Here is a 19,078-nt window from a genome sequence, read left to right on the forward strand (position 1 = left end):
AAATATTTCATGAGATAACCCATGATAAACAGAATGAATTGTCCATAGAATTAATCAAACACTAATTAACAAATATTTAATATGGGAGGATATATCTAGTTCTTGCCTTTTCTATAACCAGCATATAATCCTAGCATTTACCAAGGTTAGACATAGACAAGAACTATGTTTTAATGGACCCCTTTTGGAGATATACAAATATATTTTCATAGAGTGGTATTTCCCTGTGGACTACAGATGTTTTGTGGTGATAGGATTTATTTTTTCCAGATATATGGTCTTCAAGCCCAAACACCAACACTATTACCACAATTCCTACCATCTCAAACTACATCAAACTTTCAAAAAACAGGGCTAGAATGTTGCATATTATAAACACTTTAGTGGAAACTATAGCAGCTTTAAGACACAGGTACAACTCAGTTCATTCCATAATACCCAAACTCCTTTGGCATCTCAAAGAATGTGTTTAATACCATTGAAACGCATAACACTAGAACCTTTTGGGGCAAATTTCATTGAGGAGTAGAAAAGAGCTGGTGGGTAAATTGCTATTCCATTTTTTCCCCTTGATCAAGTTTTCAAGACTTCCTATCTAGAATGGACTATTTCAAATGCTGCAACTGTATGTGGTCTCTCCAGACACATCACATATCACTCAGCCATCTATTCTTTGGAAGCTGTGTACAGCTCAGTAATGCATCATCTTTATTTGATTTTTTTCCCATTCCTGTTTTGCTTCCTTTCTCCTCACTTCTGATTCCCTGCATGGATGATTTATTTTAGCTTCTGTTTTCTAGGAAATCTAGGCCAAGACAATTGATACCAGAAGGCACCCCAAAAAGCAAGCCATCAAGCTGATAATTTAAAATTGCATTGTTCCCCTGTCTGAAAGCAATAGGTACCCTGTTGCTGGTGATAAGTGAGCTAGCAACAGTTCCTGAAATTTAGTGGGATCACAATTATAAATGTCTTCACCTATGATTAAGTAGGCTCATGCACAGGTAAAAAGAAAGGAATCGAAATACCAAGTGATGCTGCTGAATCAGTATGATGCAACAATAATTATAAGGAACTTGGTGTTTAGTGGCTTCCCTGAACAGCAGGGAAAGTCTTGCAAGAATGAAATGATGAGCTCAAGATATTTATTTGCCAATATATGCCATGCTAGGAAATCAGAGTTAAACAAGACTGTCTCTTGCAGCCTCAGGGTATGCTGTACTGAAATATTATCAGGTTATAGGGGATGCAGTGCTACTGCAAAGGACAATGGTGCCTGGTGATTGAGTTCTCTATTAATTAAGTGAGTCGTTGGAACAGTGAAATATTGAGATCCTTAGACCCATCTATGGGGTGGAAAAACTGAATATTTGACCTCAATATCTCCTTTAATCCTCCTGTCTAAAAGCATCAACCTCATTCCTCTTGTTGCCAAAGAAGTTGTTCTCCTTTTGTTGCTTGAAGACTAAGCAATCGCTAGATTTGCCACTAAACTGAAAATAATGTTTTTTTGAGGCCAAGTGACTCACTAGGTAGTTTCCAGTGCCTTTGTACCAAGTGTTGAATAGGCAATTAAAGCAAACAGGGAATCCAAAAGGGTAAGAAAACTAAGAACTTACTCCTCAGGAAAACAACTCAAACCAGCCAAATAGGGGTAAGGGAATTCTAGAATGGGCAACCAAGCAGAGAGATTATGAACATCAAATGTAGTTTGCTATTACAGTACAAGAAACGACTTCCAAGACTTTGGGACTTAACAACACTCATTTTCTTGTATGTCATCATTCTGTGTGCCAGGAATTTGGAAAGGGCTTACCTGGGCAGCTTGTCTTTGCTCCACAGCATCAACTGGGGAAGCATGACAGGAGCTGGAGAAGCCACCACAGAATAGCTCACCTGCCAAGGTTGTAGTTTAATGCTGGTTATTGACTAGGAGAAAACCAGTAATGATGGTCAGGTGGGAGCTCAGTGTGAAGGGGAGTGGGGTGGCGCTTTTCTTTCACCAAGTGTTTCAGTTCTTCTCCTCATGATCCTATCCTTAGATTTGTTGAGCTTTCCTCACCATATACAGCTGTGTCTCAGTAGTGAGTAGTCCAAGAGATTACAAGGGAAAACTGAAAGTCTATTTTGATTTGGACTCAAGACCCAGAAATTTAATTCTTCTGTATTATCCTAGTTAAGAAAATCACTGAGATTAGCCAATAGTCAACAGAGAACAATTGGACTTCACTTTTCAATGATTAGAGAAAAAAAGATGATCTGAAGACCGGGGATAACAATAGAAATTACAGTTGGATTTGGTAATCCTTTCCAAACACTTTGGAGGTGACAACAGAGGATGATTTCTGAAAGTAAAGCCATCCTATTTCCATAGTAGACAGTGCAAGGGATGTGAATAACCTAAAAGAAAGCACTACTTCATCGAGTTTGTGTTTCTTCCCAGATATTTTCATCCTCTTTCCTCTTCTGGGACTTGCCCAGGTACTTTGTTTTCTGACCTGAATGACCTCTGCGGAAGATCAGATCCTTGCTTGAATCACAAAGGTGTGGCCACTATAACAGTCATCTTCATTCATCTTCTCACAACTCCAGTTCTCTCAGTTGTCCCCAAAGGCAAGAACTGAGTGTGGACTTACTTAGTTTGCTCTCTTTGTGGCACAATCCAAAAAACTCCTAAGCACAATTGACTTGGACCCAAAAAGGCTATACTTTGCAATAGAGTTAATTTTTATAAGGTTATTAAGATATAATTCTCATGCCATAAAATTTACCAATTTAATGTATAGAATTCAGTGATTTTTAGAATATTCAGAGTTGACCAACCACTATCACTATCTAATTTTTGAGCATTTTCATCACCTGTGGTTTGAATTGTGATCCATGACTATGGAAGATGGGGAAGTCGCCAGACAAATTGCTCACCTTCCAGACAAATTGCTCACCTTCTACCCTGAGACAGACAGTTTTGAGATACTGTAGCTCCATATGGCCTCTCTGGAGATGCCCTGCTTGACCAAACATCCAGCTGTGATTTCTTGTAAAACAAATGATAACTCAGTAATCCAGTATCTTATATATGATTTATATCCTGCCTTCCTCACTTGCCCTGACCCATGGTCTTAATTTTCTTTCACTCAAATATGCAATAAAGTGTTCACAGATAAGCTCTGTGTTCTAGAATATGAGTAAGGCACACTAGTCAAGTCTCCACATTCTGTCTTTTCCTCCATTTGTATCCATGTACGTAGCTACAGCATGCTACTCATTATATACTATTTTCAGACTATCCTTTTTCCCAGCAGTACATTCCTTTCCTTATGTCATTCTTTGTATATAATATACAATACCCTTTTCTAATTATACACACCCCCAAAATTCCATAAAGCCCTTAAAGATTCAAGAAAATACAACTATGAAGTATATCAGTCACTTTTTCCTTTGAGTTTTCTCTGTCTTCCACTTACAATTCTAGTGAAGTGTGTACTGCATTCTGCTTGAATCATCAAATTTTATCACATATCCCAATCATGTCAGATATTAAACTTGAGAGCAGATTGTCTGTTTATTCTCCTTTGACTTTGGATATCACAAGTTCCATGTAAAAATGCCTTGCATATGGTGGGAGATCAATAAACGCTGAATTGAATATGAAATACCATAACAGAAAAAAAAGTATTTCAGATGGGTACATTGCTATTAATTTAAATGTGGATAGTACACCTATAATCATCATACTTGCCTTATAGGTTTCAAGCCACAAAGTCTTTTAAATCTTTAAGGCATATTTTCCAAAAGAGCCACATTATTTCACTGTTTCTTTTAGCACCAACAAAATATCATGGTGAAATAGGGGAAACAAAGAGCCATCTATACATTCCATTCTGTCCTAAATATAATTGCTTAACTTTTCTGTTTTCACAAAACAGTTTTAAATGTGTTTCCAGAAAAAAAATTTAGAATATGGAAATCTAATAAACCATAACTGAAATTTTTACTGCCTGAGAAATATCATAGTTGATCCAGAATATCCTACTTTGATAGAATATTCAGAATCCTTTTTCATAAAAGCACACTGTTATAATAATTAGATAAACTTAATTCTTATCAGGCCTTCACAAAACATTTTAATGTGTTTATTGCATTGTATGTTTCCTGGTTCCTAGTATTAGATAGTTACTTAGTAGCAATGGCCTAGTGCATTAGTAAATAGTGTTATACTAATTGTTTTATCTGGAAAAATATATAATGCTTAATGGAATTTACTAATGTGCTTCATTTTCATTTTCAGAACAGAAAGCTCAATTCACTCCATTTTGCTAATAATTAAGTGGCACATTATTTAAATGATAGCAAACCACTGATGGTGACTCTATGTCATCAGGCCCTGCCGCAGCTACACCACAAAATTCCAATTACCTGCCACTTGGAAAGCTTGTGCTGATCTCTAAATAAATGGCTCTTGCTCTTAGCAATAAGAATTAGGCCATTGGAGCAGCAGATGTGGCACCTCAACTAATTAAAAACAGAGAGAGAAACTGTGGATCTCTTCACTATTTCAAGTGCTGTTTCCAAAGTCTGCTGAAGAGTGGTTCGCTTCTCATTCTTGACATAAACCCACTAGAAAATATCCACAAAGGCACCAAAAATACTTCCATATGTGCAAATTAAAAAATCACATACACCTGTCAGAGAGACATTCCTCTTTTTCAATACAGGAGGAAACATGATATATTTTAGTCTTTCACAAATGAGTCTTTGGGGGTGCCTTGTGCTGTGGATGAGTTCTCTGAATCTCACCCATTTTTTTTGTTTTGTTTTTTGTTTGTTTGTTTTTCTGGATCCAGTTGAATTTTGACTGGATTCAACTTTGATAAGTATTATTTATGACAAAACACCATGATGTTGCTGTAAAAGTCAGAGACCTCACTGATAAAAACTGCTAATTACATAATAGGTATGTTCATTATTCATTCTTCACCTATTTCTGTTCCATTTTGAAGCCTGTACATCATTCTATTTCTATTCTGCCCTGAGGCACTAACTACAACTAGCTTGGCAAATTAAACTCCAAGGATGATGTCAATGTGAGTGGTATAATGAGGGCAGGGGTTATGGTATAATTAATCCAGTGATAAATGCCAAATAAACAATACACTGCCTGTCACATAATTAATGCTCAACAGATATTTGCTGAAGGAAGGTTGGAGAATACAAGGATAAAAGGATGTGCCTGTTCAGTTCCTTTGCCCACTTAGAATATTTGTTCTTTTTTGTTATTTGAGTTCTTTTTATAGCCTGGAGATTAGTGCTCTAAGGTGCAGGTGGCAATGATTTTCTCTAATCCTGTAGGCTCTCTCTTCCTATTCTTGATTTCTTCCTTTCCTGTGAAGAAGATTTTTAATTTGATTTCATCCTATTGATTGATTCTTGATTTTACTTCTTATGCTTTAGGAGACTTGTTGAGGAAGTTGGTTCCTAAGCCTACATGGTGAAGATTTGGGCCTACATTTATTCTAGTAGATGCAGGGTCTCTGGTCTAATAATGCCTAAGTCCTTGATCCCCTTTGAATTGAGTTTTGTGCAAGATGAGAGATAGGGGTTTAATTTTATTTTGCTGCTCATGGATTTCCAGTTTTCCCAGCACCATTTGTTGAAGAGGCTATCTTTTCATCAATGTATGTTTTTGGTATCTTTTTTTAGGTACTTTTTAAAGTACTTTTTTCTAGGATGAGATAACTGTGTTAATGTGGGTTTGACTCTGTGTTCTTTATTCTGTACCATTGGTCTACATGTCTGTTTTGGTGCCAGTATCATGCTGTTGTTGTTACTATAGCATAAAGAAAGGAATAAATGTATAATGGAAGAAAAAAAGAAATGGTAAAAATTGTATTGATCCACTAAGTATTTTTCTTCATGTACCTTAGTGTCTTTTTAACAGTAATATCTGAAGGAAAAATTATCATTAAGTTATTTAACATGTAGATATTATATGATAATTTTAACAATATAATGGCCCAAGAGAAATTGAGACATATTTAATATTTCTCATGGTCATTTCTTTCTTTCTTTTCTTTTTTTTTTTGGTCTTCCTTTCCAAGGTGTAAAATTTTAATGGAAATTAAAATTATATCTGACCAGTATCAGTAAAAATATGAAGACATTCTAGCTTGGGTCTCCCTTGTGAAAAGGTACATGGATTCAGATTGGAACCCAGGTTACATAAAAAAAAAAAAAAACTATAGCAGTTCATGTTTCTATAAAAACTGTATCACAGTGAGGCGTGACTAAGTAAATGACTCATTAGGCATCAGCATTTTATTGTATCTGGTACATTAATCCAACAAATGACTCTGAAATATCACATTAAGATAAAAGAAGCAATACCAGACTTATGCTATATGCCAATCCATTTCTCTTCAGCTCTGTTAGCAGAACATTTTTCAAGATGATACCGCACCTGCTATGCAAACATGTTATTCTCCAGGTACACAAATTTAATATCTTATTCTCATCTTGTTCACAAGAATTTCAAGGCATGTCTTTGAAGAGTAAAAAGCAAAATGAATGTTTAGCTGGTCCCAGTTAAGAAAGAAGAAAAAATAACTATTCATTTTAAAAGATGTTTTAAAATAAAATGAACATGAAATTCATTTATATTTTTAAATTTGAATATAAAATATGAAAATAATTATGTTGAAAATATTGCAGTGAATAAATGCAGAGACAGATGGGTCTATATCATTAGTATTAAGTTTGCTGTTTCAAGTCAGCAACCCATAATGCAAGGGTCAGAGAAGTTCTCAAAACAAGGTAGTACTATCTATCCCACTGTCGATAAAGGCATCACACTTCCATGCAGTGTTCAGCTTAGACTTGACTCTCATTTTCTGCTTGAGTGACCTTGACCAACATTTCTACCCAGTTTCCCACACTCTGCCACAGAGATAGGAATATACTTATCTGTGAATACTAAATACACATATAACATTGAGAACAAAAGTGCCTGGCAAACAGCAGCAGCTCCTAACCACCAGAGTGGCCCTCAGACAAGCATGAGTGAACAAGACCATTTGAAGTCCAAGTTGGGTTGCGACCTTCTGCTGTGTTCCATCAGCTCACTCCAATTCCTGGAAACAGACCTTGTTTAAAATAAAACATTTCTAGATTTCTTGTATCCCATTTTCTATAGAGTTATTAAACATCAGATAAAATGAAAATAATATAAACAATAAAAATAATTTCAGCTAAATATTATTATACTGTAAAATAACAATTCGTCACCACCATGATTATAATATAGTGCAGGTATAAATTGTATTAAAATACATAAATCATAACTATTCTTTTCACAATTTCATTCACAGATAACTATATAAACATATTTTCTTTTAAACTTACAATGGGATTTATGTATTTTGGCCCACGAAATTATAATATATTCTATAATTAGTTAGACTAGTTTGTGTAAAGTACCCTCTGTTGATTGTATTCAAAAGATGTAAAATTGTAAAAGATCACCTAAGAAGATATTGGAAATTGAAGTACATGAACATAAAACTTCTATCAAGGTATTGCCTCTAATACCACTAGTAAATCCTTTCAATATTTTTAATTAAATAGTTTATCTATTAATCAGATATAAGTTAAGCAACTACTTTATATTAGTACCTGTATTTAAAGTTGTTAGTAAAAATACAAATAAGAGGCATAAAACGGTTACATAATGGAATAATAATAAGGTATACGTAGTATGTCAAGGCTACAAAAAAAGAAGTACTTATCTTCTTTAGTGGGAAAGATTGAGGAAATCAGATGAACATACCATTAAGTTTTAAAGAAAGATTAGGAATGGGACATAAATAATGAAATCTGAGAGCTTATTTAGCTCTAAAATTCTGTGCTATAAATGTTTCTTGAGTGAAAATAGTTTATCTCTCAAAGTACTATTTCTCATCATTTAAGCAAAGCAAGGAGAAGCATCTTGCAAACTTGGCATTAGCTTTCTAATTTTAGTTGATCTTTTTTCTACCAATGATGTATCCCTGTGTTGATATTGTTTATATCAATGTCCCATTGAAATCTGCTATTTCATTAAGACAGTTGATAATTTCTGAAAGTATTGTCCCACATGTGTGCTCATTCTAATCTACTATAAATTATTTCAAATTTATCATAAAGCATAAAAGGTATATTCTATAATATCCATTATCATGCTGTTAACATAATGAACATAATATAAGGAAAATAAAGACATAAAATATAATCAAACACAGAAAAAATGATAAATGCTTCATAATGCTCAGTCACTGTTAATGTGGAGCTTTACTTTGTTATTAAACTATATTTAATTAAGATAACTAAATTTGTCATTGGGTTGTGTGTCCACAGTAGAGCATTTGTATATCAGGGTGAGAGCTTGATCCTTTTTTTTTCAGTAAACTCAAAATAAACATATTAGGAGTTTAGTGTTAATTATATCTGTTTTAGTAAAACAATTAGGAATTTATAAAAATAGGGTTTTGGCATAACATTCAAAAGTAAGAATGAAATCAAGGTTTTTATTCATCATTCACATCTAATATTATCAAGAAACACTTTACTCTGAGTATAATACCAACTTTAAAGTCCAAATGAGTTTACAACAATTAGTTTGACATATTTCTCATTGATGACACAATTGAGACCTCAATTTCCACGTAATAACATAATAAATTATTAAAATTTGAAGTATAGGAAATTACAGAAATACACCTTGTATAATTAGCAGATTAATTACATTCCACGGCCAGTAAGTATAATAGAAGTGAGAGAAGGGCAAATGAATATGGTGGCAAGCCAACTAAGGGACTGACAAAATTGTTGACACACTGACTTGAGAAGCATGAATTTTCTTCATTTGTTATCATCTAGGCTTCTAAGGTTGGGCTATTAAGAAATTGTCATTATGATTCATGTGTGACAGAACAATAGAAAGGAGAGGATTTGCTGAATGAATATTTGTGATATGTCCACAGCACAAGTTTTAATGAATTTATTGGCAAAGTTGTTCTGAAAGAAGAACCTATTCCACACATAAAAAGACCATAATAAACTTTCAAACTCTAAAACATTAGCGAACTATATAAAACATTAGCGAACTGTATAATTTATAGGTATTCCCTTAATCTGCCAACATTCATTACATCATCCTTAAATACAGAAAAAGTTAACTGACTACAAACAGATGATTGTGTTACTTTTATGCTGTTTTATAATTTGTGAAAACAGGAAAATCAAATGATATTTTCACTTTTGCTTGTCTTCTTTTTCAAATTCTGATATTATGACATGAAATCAGTGTTTTTAAAGAGATAAGTCTCTTTCCTTCCTCACCCCACCCCCTCTTTTTTTATTGGTTTTCAAAACATTACAAAGCTCTTGACATATCATATTTCATACATTAGATTCAAGTGGGTTATGAACCCCCATTTTTACCCCAAATACAGACTGCAGAATCACATCAGTTACACATCCACATTTTTACATATTGCCATACTAGTGACTGTTGTATTCTGCTACCTTTCCTATCCTCTACTATCCCACATCCCCTCCCCTCCCATCTTCTCTCTCTACCCCATCTACTGTAATTCATTTCTCTCCTTGTTTATTTTCTCATTCCCCTGACAACCTCTTATATGTAATTTTGTATAACAATTAGGGTCTCCTTCCATTTCCATGCAATTTCCCTTTTCTCTCCCTTTCCCTCCCACCTCATGTCTCTGTTTAATGTTAATCTTTTCCTCCTGCTCTTCCTCCCTGCTCTGTTCTTAGTTGCTCTCATTATATCAAAGAAGACATTTGGCATTTGTTTTTTAGGGATTGGAAAGCTTCACTTAGCATAATCTGCTCTAATGCCATCCATTTCCCTGCAAATTCCATGATTTTGTCATTTTTTAGTGCTGCGTAATACTCCATGGTGTATAAATGCCACATTTTTTTATTCATTCATCTATTGAAGGGGATCTGGGTTGGTTCCACTGTCTAGCTATTGTGAATTGTGCTGCTATGAACATCGATGTGGCAGTATCCCTGTAGTACGCTCTTTTAAGGTCTTCAGGGAATAGTCCGAGAAGGGCAATAGCTGGGTCAAATAGTGGTTCCATTCCCAGCTTTCCTAGGAGTCTCCATACTGCTTTCCAAATTGGATGCACCAATTTGCAGTCCCACCAGCAATGTACAAGAGTACCCTTTTCCCCACATCCTCGCCAGCACTTGTTGTTGTTTGACTTCTTAATGGCTGCCAATCTTACTGGAGTGAGATGGTATCTTAGGGTGGTTTTGATTTGCATTTCTCTGACTGCTAGAGATGGTGAGCATTTTTTCATTTACTTGTTGATTGATTGTAGTTCTCCTCTGAGAAGTGTCTATTCAGGTCCTTGGCCCATTTGTTGATTGGGTTATTTGTTATCTTATTGTCTAATTTTTTGAGTTCTTTGTATACTCTGGATATTAGGGCTCTATCTGAAGTGTGAGGAGTAAAAATTTGTTCCCATGATGTAGGCTCCCTATTTTCCTCTCTTATTGTTTCTCTTGCTGAGAAAAAACTTTTTAGTTTAAATAAGTCCAATTTGTTGATTCTTGTTATTAACTCTTGTGCTATGGGTGTCCTATTAAGGAATTTGTAGGCTGGCCCCACATTATGTAGATCGGAGCCAACTTTTTCTTCTATCAGATGCAGTCTCTGATTTGATATCAACTCCTTGATCCATTTTGAGTTAACTTTTGTGCATGGCGAGAGGAGGGGATTCAGTTTCATTTTGTTGCATATGGATTTTCACCTTTCCCAACACCATTTGTTGAAGATGCTATCTTTCCTCCATTGCATGCTTTTAGCTCCTTTATCAAATATAAGATAGCTGTAACTTTGTGGATTAGTCTCTGTGTCCTCTATTCTGTACCATTGGTCCACCCGCCTGTTTTGGTACCAGTTCCATGCTGTTTTTGTTACTATTGCTCTGTAATATAGTTTGAAATCTGGTATTGCTATACCGCCTGATTCACACTTCCTGCTTAGAATTACTTTTGCTATTCTGGGTCTTTTATTTTTCCATATGAATTTCATGATTGCTTTATCTATTTCTACAAGAAATGCCTTTGGGATTTTGATTGGCATCACATTAAACCTATAGAGAGCTTTTGGTAATATCGCCATTTTTTTAAAAAATTATTTATTTATTTATTTATTTTTTTAATATCGCCATTTTGATTATGTTAGTTCTGCCTATGCATGAACAGGGTATATTTTTCCATCTTCTAAGATCTTCTTCTACTTCTCTCTTTAGGGTTCTGTAGTTTTCATTGTATAAATCTTTCACCTCTTTTGTTAGGTTGATTCCCAAGTATTTTATTTTTTTTTTTTTTGAGGATATTGTGAATGGGGTGTTTTTCCTCATTTCCGTTTCAGAAGTTTTGTCGCTGATATACAAAAATGCCTTTGATTTATGCGTGTTGATTTTATATCCTGCCACTTTGCTGAATTCATTTATTAGTTCTAGTAGTTTTTTTGTAGTCCCTTTTGCATCTTCTAGGTATACAATCATGTCTTCCGCAAATAGTAATAATTTAAGTTCTTCTTTTCCTGTTTTTATGCCTTTAATTTCTTTCATCTGTCTAATTGCTCTGGCCAGTGTTTCGAGAACTATATTGAATAGAAGTGGTGACAGAGGGCATCCCTGTCTTGTTCCAGATTTTAGAGGGAATGCCTTCAATTTTTCTCCATTCAGAATGATGCTAGCCTGAGGCTTAGCATAGATAGCTTTTACAATGTCAAGGTAAGTTCCTGTTATCCCTAGTTTTTCTAATGTTTTGAACATAAAGGGATGCTGTACTTTGTCAAATGCTTTTTCTGCATCTATTGAAATGATCATATGGTTCTTATCTTTAAGTCTATTGATGTGGTGAATAACATTTATTGATTTCTGTATACTGAACCATCTTTGAATTCCAGGGATGATTCCTACTTGATCATGGTGCACAATTTTTTTGATGTGTTTTTGTATCCAATTCGCCAGAATTTTATTGAGGATTTTTGCATCTAGGATCATTAGAGATATTGTCTGTAGTTTTCTTTCTTTGAGGTGTCTTTGTCTGGTTTCCGAATCAGGGTGATGTTGGCCTCATAGAATGAATTTGGAAGAGCTCCCTCTTTCTCTATTTCCCGAAATAACTTGAAAATTATTGGTATTAATTCTTCTTCAAAGGTTTTGTAAAACTCCGCTATATACCAATCCGGTCCTGGACTTTTCTTGGTTGGTAGTCTTTTGATTGCTTCTTCTATTTCATTCATTGATATTGGTCTGTTCAAATTGTGTGTATCCTCCTGACTCAGTCTGGGCAAATCATATGACTTAAGAAATTTATCGATGTCTTCACTATCTTCTATTTTATTGGAATATAGGTTTTCAAAATAATTTCTAATTGTCTTCTGTATTTCTGTAGCATCTGTTGTGATATTGCCTTTTTCATCCCGTATGTTAGTAATTTGAGTTCTCTCTCTTCTTCTCTTCGTTAGCATGGCTAAGGGTCTGTCAATATTATTTATTTTTTCAAAGAACCAACTTTTAGTTTTGTTAATTTTTTCAATAGTTTTTTTGTTTCAATTTCATTGATTTCCGCTCTGCTTTTAATTATTTCTTGCCTTCTGCTACATTTGCTGTTGTTTTGCTCTTCCTTTTCTAGGGCTTTGAGATGAAGTGTGAGCTCATTTATTTGTTAGTTTTTTCTTTTTTTGAGGAATGACCTCCAGGCGATAAATTTCCCTCTTAAAACTGTTTTCATTGTGTCCCATAGATTCCGATATGTTGTGTCTGTATTTTCATTTATCTCTAAGAATTTTTTTTTATTTCCTCCTTTATGTCTTCTGTAACCCACTGATCATTCAGTAACATATTTTTCACTTTCCATGTGATGTAGGATTTTTACTTCCTTCTTTTATCATTGATTTCCAGTTTCATTCCATTATGATCAGATAAAATGCATGGTATTATCTCCACCCCTTTATATTTACTGAGGGTTGCCCTATGGCATAATATATGGTCTATTTTTGAGAAGGATCCATGTGCTGCTGAGAAAAAAGTATATCCACTTGATGATGGTTGATATATTCTATATATGTCAGTTAAGTCTAGGTTATTGATTGTGATATTGAGTTCTATAGTTTCTTTATTCAACTTTTGTTTGGAGGATCTGTCCAATGGTGAAAGAGGTGTGTTGAAGTCACCCATAATTATTGTGTTGTGGTCTATTTGATTCTTGAATTTGAGGAGAATTTGTTTTATGAATGTCGCAGCACCATTATTTGGTGCATAAATATTGATAATTGTTATGTCTTGTTGGTGAATGGTTCCTTTTAACAGTATATAATATCCTTCCTTATCCCTTTTGATTAACTTAGTCTTGAAGTCGATTTTATTCGATATGAGGATGGCCACCCCTGCTTTTTTATGAGGACCATGTGCATGGTATATTTTTTCCCAACCTTTCCCCTTCAGCCTGTGTATGTCTTTTCCAATCAGAGGTGTCTCCTGGAGGCAGCATATTGTTGGATTTGTTTTTTTTAATCCATGTTACCAGCCTATGTTGCTTTATTGGAGAGTTTAAGCCATTAACGTTTAGAGTTACTATTTATATGTGGCTTTTACTGCCAGCCATGTTTGATTATTTATCTTTTTTTTTAATTTAGTTTGTTTCTCCATGATTAGCTTTTCCCCTGCCCTCTGTCTTTACTGAGGCACTTGCCACTGTTGGTTTTGGTTATTGTTTTTCATTTCTTCCTCGTGTAATGTTTTGCTCAAGATGCTTTGCAATGCTGGTTTTTTGGCTGCAAATTCTTTTAACTTTTGTTTATCATGAAGGATTTTTATTTTGTTGTCATACCTGAAGCTTAATTTTGCTGGATACAGAATTCTTGGTTGGAATCCATTGTCTTTCTGTATTTGAAATATGTTGTTCCAGGATCTTTTCACTTTCAGCGTCTGTGATGAAAAATCCGTTGTTAACCTTATTGGTTTACCCCTGAATGTAATCTGCCTCCTTTCTCTTGTAGCTTTTAATATTTTCTCTTTGTTCTGTATATTGGATATCTTCATAACAATGTGTCTTGGCATTGGTTTACTGTGATTTTGTATGCTCGGTGTCCTGTATGCATCTACAATTTGTATATCCGTTTCCTATTTCTGGAAAGTTTTCTGTAATTATTTCTTTCAGCAGGTTACTCATTCCCTATCTCTATACCTTCCTCTATCTCGTGACTCGTAAGTTTGGTTTTTTTATGTTATCCCATATCTCTTGGATGTTTTTCTCATGATTTTTTACCAGCCTTTCTGAGTTGGCTAGACACTCTTCAAGATGATATATTTTGTCTTCATTATCTGACATTCTGGCTTCTACTTGCTCCACTCTGTTAGTGATACTCTCATTTGAGTTTTTAATTTGGTTTATAGTTTCCTTCATTTCTAGAATTATTGTTTGATTTTTTTTTTATAATCTCTATCTCCTGGTAAAGATGCTTAACTTCTTCTTTTATCTGTTTATGTAATTCATTTTCAATGTGTTCTTTCACTGTTTGAATTTGCTGTCTCATATCCTCTTTAAGGTTCCATTCCATCTGTCTAAGGTATTTCTTGAGTTCTTTATTTGACCATTTTTCTGATGACTCTAGGTCCTCCTGAATATTTAGGCTGTCCTGCATTGTTTGTACTCCTTTTCTTCCTTGCTTTTTCATGCTGCTCATGTTTCTTCTTGTTCTGTTTGACTGCTGAGTTACTGTTTACTCCTATAAATTTATTTGATTCTTGGGAGGAAAGGTGTTAGAAGGGAAAGGAAAAAGTCACTAAAGAGAATGAGAGTAAGCAGGTTTTATTCAAGGAAGGGGGAATAAGAAAATTGAAAAGAAATGAAAAGACAAAAGAAAAAAATAGAAAAGAAAAAAAGAAAAAAAATTACAAAATAATTAAAAAATAAAAATTTAAATTTAAAAAAATTTAAAAATTTTTTAAAAATTTAAAAAACAACAAAAAAATGAAAATGAAAAAAAAAACCCAATTTTAAAAAAAAATTAATAAGTGCAGTTCTAGAGTTCGATTAACTTCTCTTCCAGTAGATGGAGCTGTGCCCACCGGGCCAAGCTTCTCCTCTCAATTCTCGGGAACCAATCACTGTGCAGCAGCTCCTCCTCCCAGACTGGGTGGGTCTCCAATCCTGAGTGCCTAGGGCCTTCTCTTGTGTCTAGTCACTTCCCCACTTTTCCTCAAGCCAGGCCCCACTCACCGGTGATGCTCACCACAATACTGGCTACATGCCAAGACTGCTGCTCCCAGGAGCCCTGTTTTCATGAACGACTGGGCACACTCTCCCTGTTTGCCATTCCCTCAGACCCTAAGTTTGTAGAGCTTGGGGCTGAGAACCCTCAGCGAATTTTGCTTGCCCTCCGGTAGCCACTCCCCCGGTAGCTGGTGCAAGAGACCTCAGTTGTCAGCACTGGTGGGAGCGGTAGCTGGGAGTTCCGCGCTGCGGGTCCCGCACCGCGAGTCCCGCGCCACTCCTGACTCCCTGGGTCTGGCTATGGATCTCATGGGAGAGCTGGGAGGGGCCCTTAGAGTTTCCCTGCTGTGTGGAGAGGGAAGGCTAGGGGATTACACACCTGTCGCTGCTGGTTTCAATGAAGTTATCTCCTCCACCGCATTCTGGTGATGTCAGTTCTCTGCCATGGTGGTATCCCATGCAAATGGTGACAGTTCATTCCCTTTGCCGGGTGACCAATGCAACGGGTGGGTCCTGACTGTCTCTCCCAAGCCCCATTTCAATCCTGTGGCCACTACCTGTGAAGGCTCAGTTGGCATTAATCTCCGTAGGATCAGAAGGGCCGACCAGTTGTTTCAGCGGCATCGTTTAGTGCTGAGTCACAGCAGTTTGTCTGAGAGAAGCAGGCGAATGGGAGCTTGAATTCAGCCCATCCGGGCTCCATGTGTGTTCTGAGAGGCCCAGACTGTTCGCCCCAGATCCACGTCAGCTCAGCATTGCCTAGTGATCCTGAGCAAATAGCATTTAGACGGTTTACGACTCCCTATCCCTGCGTAGTTGAAGAGGTCAGAGACTTGATCTCTCTGAGCCTGCCGCCATGTTGGATCAGTAGTGATGTTTTTCCGCCCCCTCTTTTTGTACCAGGGTTTGAACCCAGGGATGCTTAGCCATTGAGCCACATCCTCAGCCTGTTTTATTTTATATTTTTTTTATTTTGAGACAGGTTCTTGCTAAGTTGCTCAGGGCCTCTATAAGTTGCTGAGGCTGGCCTCAAACTTGTAATTCTAATGTCCCAGCCTCCTGAGAAGCTGGGATCACAGGCCTGTGCCACTGTGCCTGGCTGAGATAAGTCTCTTAATCTGCGTAGAAGAATTTGTCATGTGTATTGGCCACATCTAATTACATGTGATCATGCTATGCTTGCCAGTATATGTAGACACTCAGAAAATCATGAACCACATTTTGGGTGATAACAATAGCAATGGCTAGGAAAATTTAATCCTTCCTAATTTGGCATTTTATTTTTTGGAGTCATTGTGATATAAGTATCAGGTAAAATGAAATATTTTCTTTTTAGCCTCTTTAGGAACAAGATTTTACAGTGCTATCTCTGTGTAAATATTGTGAAGTCTTAGAATTATAGAAGTAAAATTTATATTCTCAAATTTCTCTGATAATAAAATATGAATTTCTATAATCAATATTTATTTTATATTTAAATTAATTGTTTTATTATACCAAATGGAAATATTACATTTAAGTTACAGGAACTGCCAATATTCCATGCCTCATTGGCTCTTAGACAAAAAGTTAATCATTGCACAAACTCAATTCATTTTCTTTTATATTCTCCATCTCCTGAGATTAATTATATCTTTGTTTTGGAAAGACATCCAATTCATTGAAAAAAGTAAATTGGAACTTTTTTTGGTAATATATTAAATCAAAATGAGATCTACTTTGGGTTGAGAAAAGAACAAAAGGGATTGTTGCACCTGATTAGGAGATTCCAGCGTGTGCTGCAACACATCTTCGAAGTGCTTTGAGATCAAACAGTATTTTCACTGGTATACCATTAAATAACTTGACATTACCTAGATCAAATCTATTTTAAGCTGTATCATGATTATGATTTGGTGAAATCTAAATTTTATTTGCTTTGGGAGTGATTTTTACCCTGTAGTAATGATAGAAACCACATTTTAATCCATTTAGTCTCCATGATGACTTATTTTGGCAGGGTTAAAAAATCTTCATACCTACAATGAATTCAGTTATATTTACTCTTCCCTGAATCAACTGAGTGATTTCAAAACTGAAGTAGGTCCATTCATTCTCTATAGGTAAGAGAGTATTAATTGTTTGTATCACTTACATTTGTAAAATATGTCAAGCAAATCAGAATGCATGAAAGGTAAAAGTTTTGAGACAGGAATTTTTTTTTTTTTTTTTTTGTGTGTGTGTGTGTGTGTGTGTGGTGCTGGGGATTGAACCCAGGGCCTTGTACATATGAGGCAAGCACTTTACCAACTGAGATACATCTCCAGCCTGAGACAAAATTTTTTAATCTAAAACTAGGATTGACAGCAATTCAATATTATTTTCAATGAAAGAAATTTTGTGTCATCAACCAAATTAAAAAAAACCCACAAATTGCACTTTAAGAATTTAATTAAAAGCAAAAAGAATATACATTATCCAATGGGGTCATATTTTAAAAGCTCAAAATAAATTCTGTTTGTAGCTTTAAAATTCTCAAACATTAGATCCTAATAATTGTACTTAAGTATACTTAATTACAGTTATCAAATTTAAAGTATACTAAAAATTAAGACAGAGCAGATACAAAATTGCACTTATCTAATGGCCATTTACAAAGATTTCTTTGAGAAATCTGGGACTTTCTGGTTTATTGCTATAAGTCAATGTGCATCTGTGATCAGAGCTCTCTGGGAGAAAGTGTGAAAAGGAATTTGGTGGTGTTAAGTTCCAGAAGATACTGACTTAAGAATGTTTTCAAAGAGACTTCAAGCTCACCCCAGTGTTTGCCAGGAGAGGAGTAGTAGGAGGAGACACCACTGAAAAGAACATTAGTTAACCTGAACTAACAGAGACTCCAGTTGAGACACATTAGAACCAGCAAAGTGTTAAACAGGGTTCAGCTATGCAATGCAATGATGTTCCACAACCTAAAAAGACTGAATGAAAATGATTTTCAGGAGTTGTTACATAAGAGCCATGTAAGCACAAGGATGATCAGGTGTCCTGAGATTCTATGGACTATTGCTATTCATAGCTCTCAGGCCAATATAATTAATCCTCATTTGCTCTCAGATATTTTTCTTGATTTGGTTAATTAAATTATACCCTTAGTTTTAGGTATAAATCAGACCCAGAAAGAATGCTTTGTGTGCTAAGTGATTATGAAGGAAATACTCTCAATGTAAACTGGAAAATAAATAAGAAAATCAGAGCAAGAAAGGGGAAGAAGCCAAGGAGAGCACAGTGATATGATACATCAGAGTTCCATCTGCACCTGAGGCAATGGAGGTGGCTTCTCATCCTGTAGCCTAGTCAATAACTAAGGGTAGTTGAAAACAGTCCTCATAAAAAGAGCCTCAGTATTGGATAAGAAATTGCATTGAGGCTAGGGGAGATGAACACCGAGAGGTAAGTTTGAGACAGGGATCTGGCCAAAGCATCCAGTGTTCACTGAAGTCATGGATGTGACTCACCAGGGGTTCATTCTGATCCATCCTATAGAAGACAGAGTAATAAGTTTCATCAGAGTCTATGAATCTCAGGAAATTGTGTGACAGATTTTTTTTTATACATGCCCCTGTTCCTAGAGAAAAAGTAATAACTTTCTTCAGATTATCAAAACAGTTCATGATTCAAATGAAATGATTTAGGAGTTAGAGGAGAAACTGCAAAAGAAGTCAATGTTTTATGCAATCTACATAAGTGTCCCTAACTCTTGGGAAAGGGAAAATTGGCCCAATTACTCATGAAGGAAGAA

This window comes from Spermophilus citellus (assembly GCF_964194105.1).
Source record: "Spermophilus citellus genome assembly, chromosome: 3".
In the NCBI taxonomy this organism is placed as follows: Eukaryota; Metazoa; Chordata; class Mammalia; order Rodentia; family Sciuridae; genus Spermophilus; species Spermophilus citellus.